Genomic DNA, 12,157 nt, shown 5'->3' with positions numbered 1-12,157 from the left:
TCAGACGCATAGATGGGTCCCAATGCCTGCACCCCAAGACCAAAAGAAGGGTCCCGATTCCTGCACCCTCAGACCCCTAGCAGGGTCCCGATGCCTACACCCCCAGACTCCATGTGGATCTCGATGCCTGCACCCTCAGACCCCTAGAAGGGTCCAGATGCCTGCACCCTCAGACCCAAAGAAGGGTCCCGATGCCTGCACCCTCGGACGCAAAGATGGGTCCCAATACCTGCACCCTAAGAACCAAAGGGTCTTGATGCCTGCACCATCAGACCCCAAGAAGGATCCCGAAGCCTGCACCCTCAGACCCAAAGAAGGGTCCCGATGCCTGCACCCCAAGACCTCTAGAAGGGTCAAGATGCCTGCCCCCCAAGACCCCTAAAAGGGTCCCACTGCCAGAACCGAGACCCCTAGAAGGGTACCGATGCCTGCACCCTCAGACCCCTAGAAGGGTCCCGATGCCTGTACCCCAAGACCCCTAGAAGGATCCCGATGCCTGCACCCTCAGTCCCCTAGAAGGGTACCGATGACTACACCCTCAGACCCCTGGAAGGGTCCCGATGCCTGAACCCTCAGAACCCACGTGGGTTCCGATGCCTGCACCCTCAGACCCAACGTGGGTCATGATGCCTAACCCCCAGACCCCTGGAAAGGTCCCCATGACTGCACCCTCAAACCACTAGAAGGGTCCCTATTGCCTGCACCCTAAGATCTCACGTGGATCCCAATAACTGCACCCTCAGACCCCTAGAAGGGTCCTGATGCCTGAACCCTCAGACCCAAAGAAGGGTCCCAATACCTGCAGCCTCAGACCCAAAGAAGGGTCCTGATTCCTGCACCCTCAGTCCCAAATAAGGGTACCGATGCCTACACCTCCAGACCCCACGTGGATCCTGATGCCTGCACCCTCAGACCCCTAGAAGGGTCCTGATGCCTGCACCCACAGACCCAAAGAAGGGTCCCGATGCCTGCACCCTCGGACCCAAAGAAGGCTCCCGATGCCTGCACCCTCAGACGCAAAGATGGGTCCCAATACTTGCACCCTCAGACCCAAATGAGGGTCAAAATACCTGCACCCTAAGAACCAAAGAAGGGTCTTGATGCCTGCACCCTCAGACCCCAAGAAGGATCCCGAAGCCTGCACCCTCAGATCCCAAAAAGGGTCTTGATGCCTGCACCCTCAGACCCAAAGAAGGGTCCCGATGCCAGCATTCTCAGACCCCACATGGGTCAAGATGCCTGCACCATAAGACCCAAAGAAGGGTCCCGATATATGTACCCTAAGAACCAAAAAAGGGACCTGATGCCTGCATAATAAGACCCAAAGAAGGGTCCCAATGCCTGCATCCTCAGACCCAATGTGCATCCCGATGCCTTCACCCCCAGAACCCTAGAAGAGTCCCGATGCCTGCACCCTTAGACTCATCATGGGTCCCGATGCTTCAACCTCAGACCCCTAGAAGGGTCCCAATGCCTGCACCCTAAGACCTCTAGCAGGATCCCAATTCCTACACCCCCAAAACCCACATGGGTACCGATGCCTGCACCCACAGACCCCTAGCAGGGTCCTAATGCCTACATCCCAAGACCCAACGTGGGTACCGATGCCTGCACCCTCAGACCCCTAGAAGGGTACCAATGCCTGCACCCTCAGACCCCTAGCAGGGTCCTAATGCCTACATCCCAAGACCCAACGTGGGTACCGATGCCTGCACCCTCAGACCCCTAGAAGGGTCCCGATGCCTGCACCCTCAGACCCCTAGAAGGAACCTGAAGCCTGCACCCTCAGACTCCACGTGTGTCCCGATGCCTACACCTCCAGACCCCACGTGGATCCCGATGCCTGCACCCTCAGACCCAAAGAAGGTTCCCGATGCCTGCACCCTCAGACCCAAAGAAGGGTCCCGATGCCTGCACCCTCAGACCCAAAGAAGGGTCCCGATGCCTGCACCCTCAGACCCAAAGAAGGGTCCCGATGCCTGCACCCTCAGACCCAAAGAAGGGTCCCGATGCCTGCACCCTCAGACCCAAAGAAGGGTCCCGATGCCTGCACCCTCAGACCCAAAGAAGGGTCCCGATGCCTGCACCCTCAGACCCAAAGAAGGGTCCCGATGCCTGCACCCTCAGACCCAAAGAAGGGTCCCGATGCCTGCACCCTCAGACCCAAAGAAGGGTCCCGATGCCTGCACCCTCAGACCCAAAGAAGGGTCCCGATGCCTGCACCCTCAGACCAAAAGAAGGGTCCCGATGCCTGCACCCTCAGACCCAATAAAAGGTTCCGAAGCCTACACCCTCAGACCGCTGGAAAGGGTGACTCTTCGTGGGTCCTAATGCATGCACCCTCGGACCCCTAGAAGGGTTCCAATGCCTGCACCCTCAGACCCCTAGAAGGGTCCCACTGCCAGAATCCTCAGACCACACGTGGGTCCCGATGCCTGCACCCTCAGACCCCTGGAAAGGTCCCGATGCCTGCACCCTCAGACCCAAAGAAGGTTCCCGATGCCTGCACCCTCAGACCCCTAGCATGTTCCCGATGTCTACACCCCCAGACCCCACGTGGATCTCTATGGCTGCACCCTCAGACCCCACGTGGGTCCCAATGCCTTCACCCTCAGACCCCATGTGGGTCTCGAAGCCTGCACCCCCAGAACCCTAGAAGGGTCTCGAAGCCAGCACCCCCAGAACCCTAGAAGGGTCCTGATGCCTGCACCCTCAGACAACTAGAAGGGTCCCGATGCCTGCACCCTCAGACCCCTAGTAGGGTCTCGATGCCTACACCCCAAGACCCCACGTGGGTTCCGATGCCTGCACCCTCAGACCCCTAGAAAAGTCCCAATGCCTGCACCCTCAGATTCCTAGAGGGGTCCAAATGCTAGCACCCTCAGACCGTACGTGGATCCCGATGCCTGCACCCTCAGACCCCTGGAAGGGTCCCGATGCCTGCACACTCAGACCCCTAGAAGGGTCCCAATGCCTGCACTCTGAACCCAAAGAAGGGTCCCGATGCCTGCACCCTAAGACCCAAAGAAGGGTCCCGATGGCTGCACCCTAAGACCCAAAGAAGGGTCCCGATGGCTGCACCCTAAGACCCAAAGAAGGGTCCCGATGGCTGCACCCTAAGACCCAAAGAAAGGTTCAAGATGCCTACACCCTCAGACCGCTGGAAAGGTCCCGATGCCTGCACCCTCAGACCCAAAGAAGGGTCCCGATGCCTGCACCCTCAGACCCAAAGAAGGGTCCCGATGCCTGCACCCTCAGACCCAAAGAAGGGTCCCGATGCCTGCACCCTCAGACCCAAAGAAGGGTCCCGATGCCTGCACCATAAGACCCAAAAAAGGGTCCCGAGATCTGCACCCTCAGAACCAAAGAAGGGTCCCAAAGCCTGCACCCTCAGACCCCTAGAAGGGTCCCGATGCCTGCACCATCAGACCCCACTTGGGTCCTGATGCCTGCACCCTCAGACCCCCATGGGTCCAGATGCCTGCACCCTCAGACCCCCATGGGTCCAGATGCCTGCACCATAAGACCCACAGAAGGGTCCAGATATATAGAACCCCAAGAACCAAATAAGGGTCACAATGCCTGCATCCTCAGACCCCACGTGGGTCCTGATGCCTGCACCCTTAGACCCAAAGAAGGGTCCCGATGCCTGCACCCTAAAACCCAAAGAAGGGTACCGATGCCTGCACCCTCAGAACCAAAGAAGGGTCCCGATCCTGCACCCTCAGACCCCAAGCAGGGTCCCGATGCCTACTCCCCCATACTCCATGTGGATATCGATGCCTGCACCCTCAGACCCAAAGAAGGGTCCCGATGCCTGCACCCTCAGACCCAAAGAAGGGTCCCGATGCCTGCACCCTCAGACCCAAAGAAGGGTCCCGATGCCTGCACCCTCAGACCCAAAGAAGGGTACCGATGCCTGCACCCTCAGACCCAAAGAAGGGTACCGATGCCTGCACCCTCAGACCCAAAGAAGGGTACCGATGCCTGCACCCTCAGACCCAAAGAAGGGTACCGATGCCTGCACCCTCAGACCCAAAGAAGGGTCCCGATGCCTGCACCCTCAGACCCAAAGATGGGTCCCGATGTCTGCACCCTCAGACCCAAAGATGGGTCCCGATGTCTGCACCCTCAGACCCAAAGATGGGTCCCGATGTCTGCACCCTCAGACCCAAAGATGGGTCCCGATGTCTGCACCCTCAGACCCCACGTGGGTCCCAATGCCTGCACGCTAAGACCCAAGGAAGGGTACCGATGCCTGCACCCTCAGACCCCTAGATGGGTCCCGATGCCTGCACCCTCAGACCCCACGTGGGTCCAAATGCCTGCACACCCAGAACCCTAGAAAGGTCTCGATGCCTGCACCCTCAGACCACTAGAAGGGTACCAATGCCTGCACCCTCAGACCACTAGAAGGGCACCAATGCCTGCACCCTCAGACCACTAGAAGGGTACCAATGCCTGCACCCTCAGACCACTAGAAGGGTACCAATGCCTGCACCATCAGACCCCTATAAGGGTCCTCATGCCTGCACTCTCAAACCCCTAGAAGGGTCCTGATGACTGCACCATCAGACCAGACATGGGTCCAGATGCCTGCACCATAAGACCCAAAGAAGGGTCCGGATGCCTGCACCCTCAGACCACTAGAAGGGTACCAATGCTTGCACTTTCAGACGCATAGAAGGGTCCCGATGCCTGCACCCTCAGAACCAAAGAAGGGACCTGATGCCTGCATCCTCAGACCCAATGTGGGTCCCGATGCCTGCACCCCCAGAATCCTAGAACAGTCCCGATGTCTGCACTCTCAGACCCAAAGAAAGGTCCCAATGCCTGCATCCTCAGACCCCACGTGGGTCCCAATGCCTGCACCCTCAGACCCTTAGAAGAGTCACGATGCCTGCACCCTAGGACCCCTAGAAAGGTCCCGTAGCCTGCACCCTCAGACCCAAAGAAGGGTCCCGAAGCCTGCACCCTCAGACCCAAAGAAGGGTCCAGATGCCTACACGCTAAGACCCAAGGAAAGGTACCAAAGCCTGCACCATCAGACCCCTAGAAGGTTCCCGATGCCTGCACCCTCAGACCCCACGTGGGTCCCAATGCCTGCACCCTAAGACCCCATGTGGGTCCCGATGTCTGCACACCCAGAACCCTAGAAAGGTCTCAATGCCTGCACCCTCAGACCATTAGAAGGGTCCGGATGCCTGCACCCTCAGACCACTAGAAGGGTACCAATGCTTGCACTTTCAGACGCCTAGAAGGGTCCCGATGCTTGCACCCTCAGAACCAAAGAAGGGACCTGATGCCTGAATAATCAGACCCAAAGAAGGGGCCCGATGCCTGCACCCCCAGAACCCTAGAAGAGTCCAGATGCCTGCACCCTTAGAATCCTCATGGGTACCGATACCTGCACCCTCAGAACCCTAGAAGGGTCCCAATGCCTGCACCCAAGACCCCTAGCAGGGTCCTAATGCCTAGATCCCCAGACCCAACGTGGGAACCGATGCCTGCACCCTATGACCTCTAGAAGGGTCCCAATGCCTGCACCCTAGGACCCCTAGAAGGGTCCCGATGCCTGCACCCTCGGACCCAAAGAAGGGTCCCGATGCCTGCACCCTCGGACCCAAAGAAGGGTACCGATGTCTGCACCCTAAGACCCCTAGATGGGTCCCGATGTCTGCACCCTAAGACCCCTAGATGGGTCCCGATGTCTGCACCCTAAGACCCCTAGATGGGTCCCGATGTCTGCACCCTAAGACCCCTAGATGGGTCCCGATGTCTGCACCCTCAGACCCCACGTGGGTCCCAATGCCTGCACGCTAAGACCCAAGGAAGGGTACCGATGCCTGCACCCTCAGACCACTAGAAGGGTACCAATGGCTGCACCCTCAGACCACTAGAAGGGTACCAATGCCTGCACCCTCACACTCCTATAAGGGTCTCAATGCCTGCACCATCAGACCCCTATAAGGGTCCTCATGCCTGCACTCTCAAACCCCTAGAAGGGTCCTGATGCCTGCACCATCAGACCAGACATGGGTCCAGATGCCTGCACCATAAGACCCAAAGAAGGGTCCCGAAGCCTGCACCCTCAGACCCAAAGAAGGGTCCCGAAGCCTGCACCCTCAGACCCAAAGAAGGGTCCCGATGCCTACACGCTAAGACCCAAGGAAAGGTACCAAAGCCTGCACCATCAGACCCCTAGAAGGTTCCCGATGCCTGCACCCTCAGACCCCACGTGGGTCCCAATGCCTGCACCCCAAGACCCCATGTGGGTCCCGATGTCTGCACACCCAGAACCCTAGAAAGGTCTCAATGCCTGCACCCTCAGACCACTAGAAGGGTACCAATGCTTGCACTTTCAGACGCCTAGAAGGGTCCCGATGCCTGCACCCTCAGAACCAAAGAAGGGACCTGATGCCTGAATAATCAGACCCAAAGAAGGGGCCCGATGCCTGCACCCCCAGAACCCTAGAAGAGTCCAGATGCCTGCACCCTTAGAATCCTCATGGGTACCGATACCTGCACCCTCAGAACCCTAGAAGGGTCCCAATGCCTGCACCCTAAGACCCCTAGCAGGGTCCTAATGCCTAGATCCCCAGACCCAACGTGGGAACCGATGCCTGCACCCTATGACCCCTAGAAGGGTCCCAATGCCTGCACCCTAGGACCCCTAGAAGGGTCCCAATGCCTGCACCCTAGGACCCCTAGAAAGGTCTCGTACCCTGCACCCTCGGAGCCAAAGCAGGGTCTCGATGCCTGCACCCTCAGACCCAAAGAAGGGTCCCGATGCCTGCACCCTCAGACCCAAAGAAGGGTCCCGATGCCTGCACCCTCAGACCCAAAGAAGGGTCCCGATGCCTGCACCCTAGGACCCCTAGAAAGGTCTCGTACCCTGCACCCTCGGAGCCAAAGCAGGGTCCCGATGCCTGCACCCTCAGACCCAAAGAAGGGTCCCGATGCCTGCACCCTCAGACCCAAAGAAGGGTACCGATGTCTGCACCCTCAGACCCCTAGATGGGTCCCGATGTCTGCACCCTCAGACCCCACGTGGGTCCCAATGCCTGCACGCTAAGACCCAAGGAAGGGTACCGATGCCTGCACCCTCAGACCACTAGAAGGGTACCAATGCCTGCACCCTCAGACCACTAGAAGGGTACCAATGCCTGCACCCTCAGACCACTAGAAGGGTACCAATGCCTGCACCCTCAGACCACTAGAAGGGTACCAATGCCTGCACCCTCACACTCCTATAAGGGTCTCAATACCTGCACCATCAGACCCCTATAAGGGTCCTCATGCCTGCACTCTCAAACCCCTAGAAGGGTCCTGATGCCTGCACCATCAGACCAGACATGGGTCCAGATGCCTGCACCATAAGACCCAAAGAAGGGTCCCGATATATGCACCCTAAGAACCAAAGAAGGGTCCCAATACCTGCACCCTCAGACCCAATGTGGGTCCTGATGCCTGCGCCCTCAGACCCAAAGAAGGGTCCCGATGCCTGCGCCCTCAGACCCAATGTGGGTCCTGATGCCTGCAACCTCAGACCCCACGTGGGTACCGATTCCTGCACCCTCAGAGCCATAGAAAGGTCCCGATCCCTCACCCTAAGACCCAAAGAAGGTTCCCGATGCCTGCATCATCAGACCCAAAGAAGGGTCCAAATACCTGCACCCTCAGACCCAAAGAAGGGTTCCGAAGCCTGCACCCTCAATCCCAAATGAGGGTTCAAAATACCTGCACCCTCAGATCCCAAAAAGGGTCCTGATGCCTGCACCATCAGACCCCACATGGGACCTGATGCCTGCACCACATGACCCAAAGAAGGGTCCCGATGCCAGCATCCTCAGACCCCACATGGGTCCAGATGCCTGCACCAAAAGACCAAAAGAAGGGTCCCGATATCTGCACCCTCAGAACCAAAGAAAGGACCCAATGCCTGCATCCTCAGACCCAAAGAAGGGTCCCAATGCCTGCATCCTCAGACCCAATGTGGGTCCCGATGCCTGCACCCCCAGAATCCTAGAACAGTCCCGATGTCTGCACTCTCAGACCCAAAGAAAGGTCCCAATGCCTGCATCCTCAGACCCCACGTGGGTCCCAATGCCTGCACCCTCAGACCCCTAGAAGAGTCACGATGCCTGCACCCTAGGACCCCTAGAAAGGTCCCGTAGCCTGCACCCTCAGACCCAAAGAAGGGTCCCGAAGCCTGCACCCTCAGACCCAAAGAAGGGTCCCGAAGCCTGCACCCTCAGACCCAAAGAAGGGTCCCGAAGCCTGCACCCTCAGACCCAAAGAAGGGTCCCGATGCCTACACGCTAAGACCCAAGGAAAGGTACCAAAGCCTGCACCATCAGTCCCCTAGAAGGTTCCCGATGCCTGCACCCTCAGACCCCACGTGGGTCCCAATGCCTGCACCCCAAGACCCCATGTGGGTCCCGATGTCTGCACACCCAGAACCCTAGAAAGGTCTCAATGCCTGCACCCTCAGACCATTAGAAGGGTCCGGATGCCTGCACCCTCAGACCACTAGAAGGGTACCAATGCTTGCACTTTCAGACGCCTAGAAGGGTCCTGATGCCTGCACCCTCAGACCCCACATGGGACCCGATACCTGCACCCACAGACCCAAAGGAGGGTCTCGAAGCCTGCACCCCCAGAACCCTAGAAGGGTCTCGAAGCCTGCACCCTCAGAAAACTAGAAGGGTCCTGATGCCTGCACCCTCAGACTCCTCTTGGGTCCCGATGCCTACACCCTCAGACCCCTAGTAGGGTCCCGATGCCTACACCCCCAGACCCTACCTAAGATCCGATGCCTGCACCCTAAGACCCCTAGAAGAGTCCCAATGCCTGCACCCTTAGAGTTCTAGAAGGGTCCCAATGCCAGCACCCTCAGACCGTACGTGGATCCCGATGCCTGCACCCTCAGACCCCTAGAAGGGTTCTGATGCCTGCACCCTCAGACCCCTAGAAGGGTCTCGATGCCTGCACCCTCAGACCCAAAGAAGGATCCCGAAGCCTGCACCCTCAGACCCAAAGAAGGGTCCCGAAGCCAGCATCCTCAGACCCCACATGGGTCCAGATGCCTGCACCATAAGACCCAAAGAAGGGTCCCGATATATGCACCCTAAGAGCCAAAGAAGGGACCCGATGCCTGCAAAATCAGACCCAAAGAAGGGTCCCAATACCTGCATCCTCAGACCCAATGTTGGTCCCGATGCCTGTACCCCCAGAACCCTAGAGGGGTCCCGATGCCTGCACCCTCAGACCACTAGAAGGGTCCCTAGGCCTGCACCCTCAGACCACTAGAAGGGTCCCAATGCCTGCACTCTAAGACACAAAGAAGGGTCCCGATGCCTGCCCTCTCAGACCCAAAGAAGGGTCCCAATGCCTACACCTTCAGACTCAAAGAAGGGTCCCGGATGCCTGCACCCTCAGACCAAAAGAAGGGTCCCGAGAGAGCTCTGTGCGATGCCTGCACGCTCAGGCCCCGAGAGGGGTCTGTGCGATGACGGCACCCACTGGCCCCGAGAGGGGTCTGTGCGATGCCTGCACTCTCAGGCCCCGAGTGGGGTCTGTGCGACGCCCGCACGCTCAGGCCCCAAGAGGGGTCTGTGCGATGACGGCACCCACTGGCCCAGAGAGGGGTCTGTGCGATGCCTGCCCCCTCAGGCCCCAAGAGGGGTCTGTGCGATGCCTGCACGCTCATGCCTTGGGTAGAGAACGCACACACCATCCTACCCGCGCTGCCATTCACTGGGTCCCGGCTGGCACTTGGTGATCACCGCTAAAGGTGAGAGGGGAGAGATCTGTGTGTAAACAACATAGATCTTTCTCCTGTCAGCATGGACATGAAGCATGTTCCCCTAGTGAAACAGCACAGTGCAGGAGCAACAGGATACAACTGATTGGCCCAGATGTTAGCCCCTTCCTGCCCAGTGTCATTATCACAATGTCAGCGCTTTTTATTACCACCGATCACAGTGTTGGTATCTCTGGGTTTGTCAGTGGCCATTAGCTCCCACCCAGCGTCAGAATGCCCACCGCAGTTCCGCTAGAAGTTGCTGATCGCTGCAATTACTAGTATAAAAAAATAATAATAATTCCAGTATCTGTACTGCCATTTGCTATAACTTTCATGTAAACCAATACATTTACACCTAGTGGGATTTTATAGCAAAACACATGCAGCAGAATATTTTTTGGCCTAAATGTATGAAATTTGACTTTTTACATTTTTTTTATTGAATGTATTTTATAGCAAAAAGTCAAAAAAAAATTTCCCCAAAATTGACGGTCTTCTTTGTTTATAGCACTGATTACAGGGAAATGCAATTGCTGGCGTAGCGGCAAGATGAGTCCCAATGAAGATGTGTCTCCGAGCGAGCGTCGGCTATTGATCTGCGGCATCAGCTTCAGCGGTGCGTGTACTCAGCAGTGCAGCCTAAAAGGGGTTAACTGTGGCAGTTCTGTGCTATGGATGGCGATCGGCTACTTCTGCAGAAAACAGTGACATGGGGATACTCACCTCTGCCACTGCAAACAGGTGCCTGAGCGCCGCCATGGTGGAAACCGAGGTGACCGGGAAGTAGAAAGGAGGGCAGCCTATCACATCCGTTTATGGAGCTGAAAGCCACGCCCCCTAAAATGTTCAATGGGAGGACATAGGGATGCCGCCCTAAGGCTTTGCCGCACCGCCCCCATGCACTGCTGCCACGCCCCCGTTTTCTGATTGGTAGTCCCCGCCCATCTCATTTACATAAATGTCGCAGAGGATTGTGGGTATGCCGGTGTATGATCCGGGGGTGAAGGCTGAGCGGTTGTGTGTCATGTATGAGTATGGTATTCGGTGTAGGAGGTATACATCTACACATACATCAGAGCAGACATGTCTAGGAATAAAGGGAATGAGATTGATGGGCTCTCAGCTCTCCGTGACCTGAACCTTACAGATTGTGGAGCACTATATAAAGAGTCGGAACACTATAGAATAAAGGTGAGGAGAGAGTCTCTACTAGGTTCCGTACATATGTCATTCCCACTTGCAGATGTGGGGGGTCATTCTGTCTACTCTGTCTGCTGAGGGGTCTTGAGCAAAAAGCCAATCACCACATGTATAAAATTGAGGAGTGCGGCTAGCCAGGTTCGCCCTCCCAGTCTGATCCTGCCCATTGGGTGGTGTGGCATATGTCAGCATAAGGAACCTGGTAGAGAGGGGCCTAGGATGTCTCTCCTCACCATATGTTTTATGTTGCCACGGTATGTGAGCGTGCTAAACGACCCAATTCAGAGTACTCTCATTATACCCTCATTATACTCCGCCACAGCCCGTGGTGGCGCCACACGACCCAATTCAGACCACTCTCCCCTCCCCCACCCTCATTATACTCCGCCACAGCCCGTGGTGGCGCCACACGACCCAATTCAGACCACTCTCCCCTCCCCCACCCTCATTATACTCCGCCACGGCCCGCGGGGGCGCTACACGACCCAATTAAGACCACTTGGGGGGGGAGGCAGAGGCATGGGGAGTGCATTGACATTGGGGGGACAGTGACATGGGGAGGACAGTGGCATTGGTGGGAGCGATGACATGGAGAGGACAATGACATGTGGGGGGGGGGGGTCAGTGACATGGGGGGCCATAACATGGGGGTGGGGCAGTGACATGGGTGGGCATGACATGTGGACGACAGTGACATGTGGGGGGGGGCAGTAACGTGAGGGGGGAATGACATGGGGTGGACAGTGACATGTGGGGGGAGGAGAGGGGGGCGTGACATGAGGAGGAAAGTGATATGGGGAGGACAGTGACACGAGAGTGGGAAGTGACATGGGGAGGACAGTGACATGTGCGGGGGGTCAGTGACATAGGGGGGCCGTGACATGGGGAGGACAGTGACATGTGCGGGGGGTCAGTGACATAGGGGGGCCGTGACATGGGGAGGCCACTGATGTGGGGGGGTTCAATGACATAGGGGGGCATAACATGTGGGGGTGCAGTGACATGTGGGGGTATGACAGGTCACTGCCCCCCCAATGTCACTGTCCTCCCCATGTCACTGCCCCCCAAATGTTACTGTCCTCCCCATGTGAGGCCCCCCATGTCACTGCCCCCTTTATGTCACTGTACTCTCCATGTCAGTGCCCCCAC

The 12,157-nt window shown here is 57.4% G+C and overlaps 1 protein-coding gene across 1 annotated transcript in view; it reads right to left on the bottom strand.

Moving 5' to 3' along the window:
- Positions 1-10,637, bottom strand: part of LOC149429321 (putative proline--tRNA ligase, mitochondrial) — a 38,606-nt gene extending 27,969 nt beyond the window's left edge. The window contains exon 1 of the mRNA XM_089666544.1: positions 10,532-10,637. The gene's annotated coding sequence lies outside the window, so the exon portion shown is untranslated. The remainder of the gene's footprint in view (positions 1-10,531) is intronic.
- Between the last annotated feature and the right edge of the window lie 1,520 nt (positions 10,638-12,157).

Source organism: Staurois parvus, unplaced genomic scaffold (genome assembly GCF_062004578.1).
Source record: "Staurois parvus isolate SC_StPar_1 unplaced genomic scaffold, SC_StPar_1.0 ptg002753l, whole genome shotgun sequence".
Classification (NCBI taxonomy): Eukaryota; Metazoa; Chordata; class Amphibia; order Anura; family Ranidae; genus Staurois; species Staurois parvus.
Note: the sequence above shows the minus strand (reverse complement) of the source record. Positions and strands in the feature narration are given on the sequence as shown.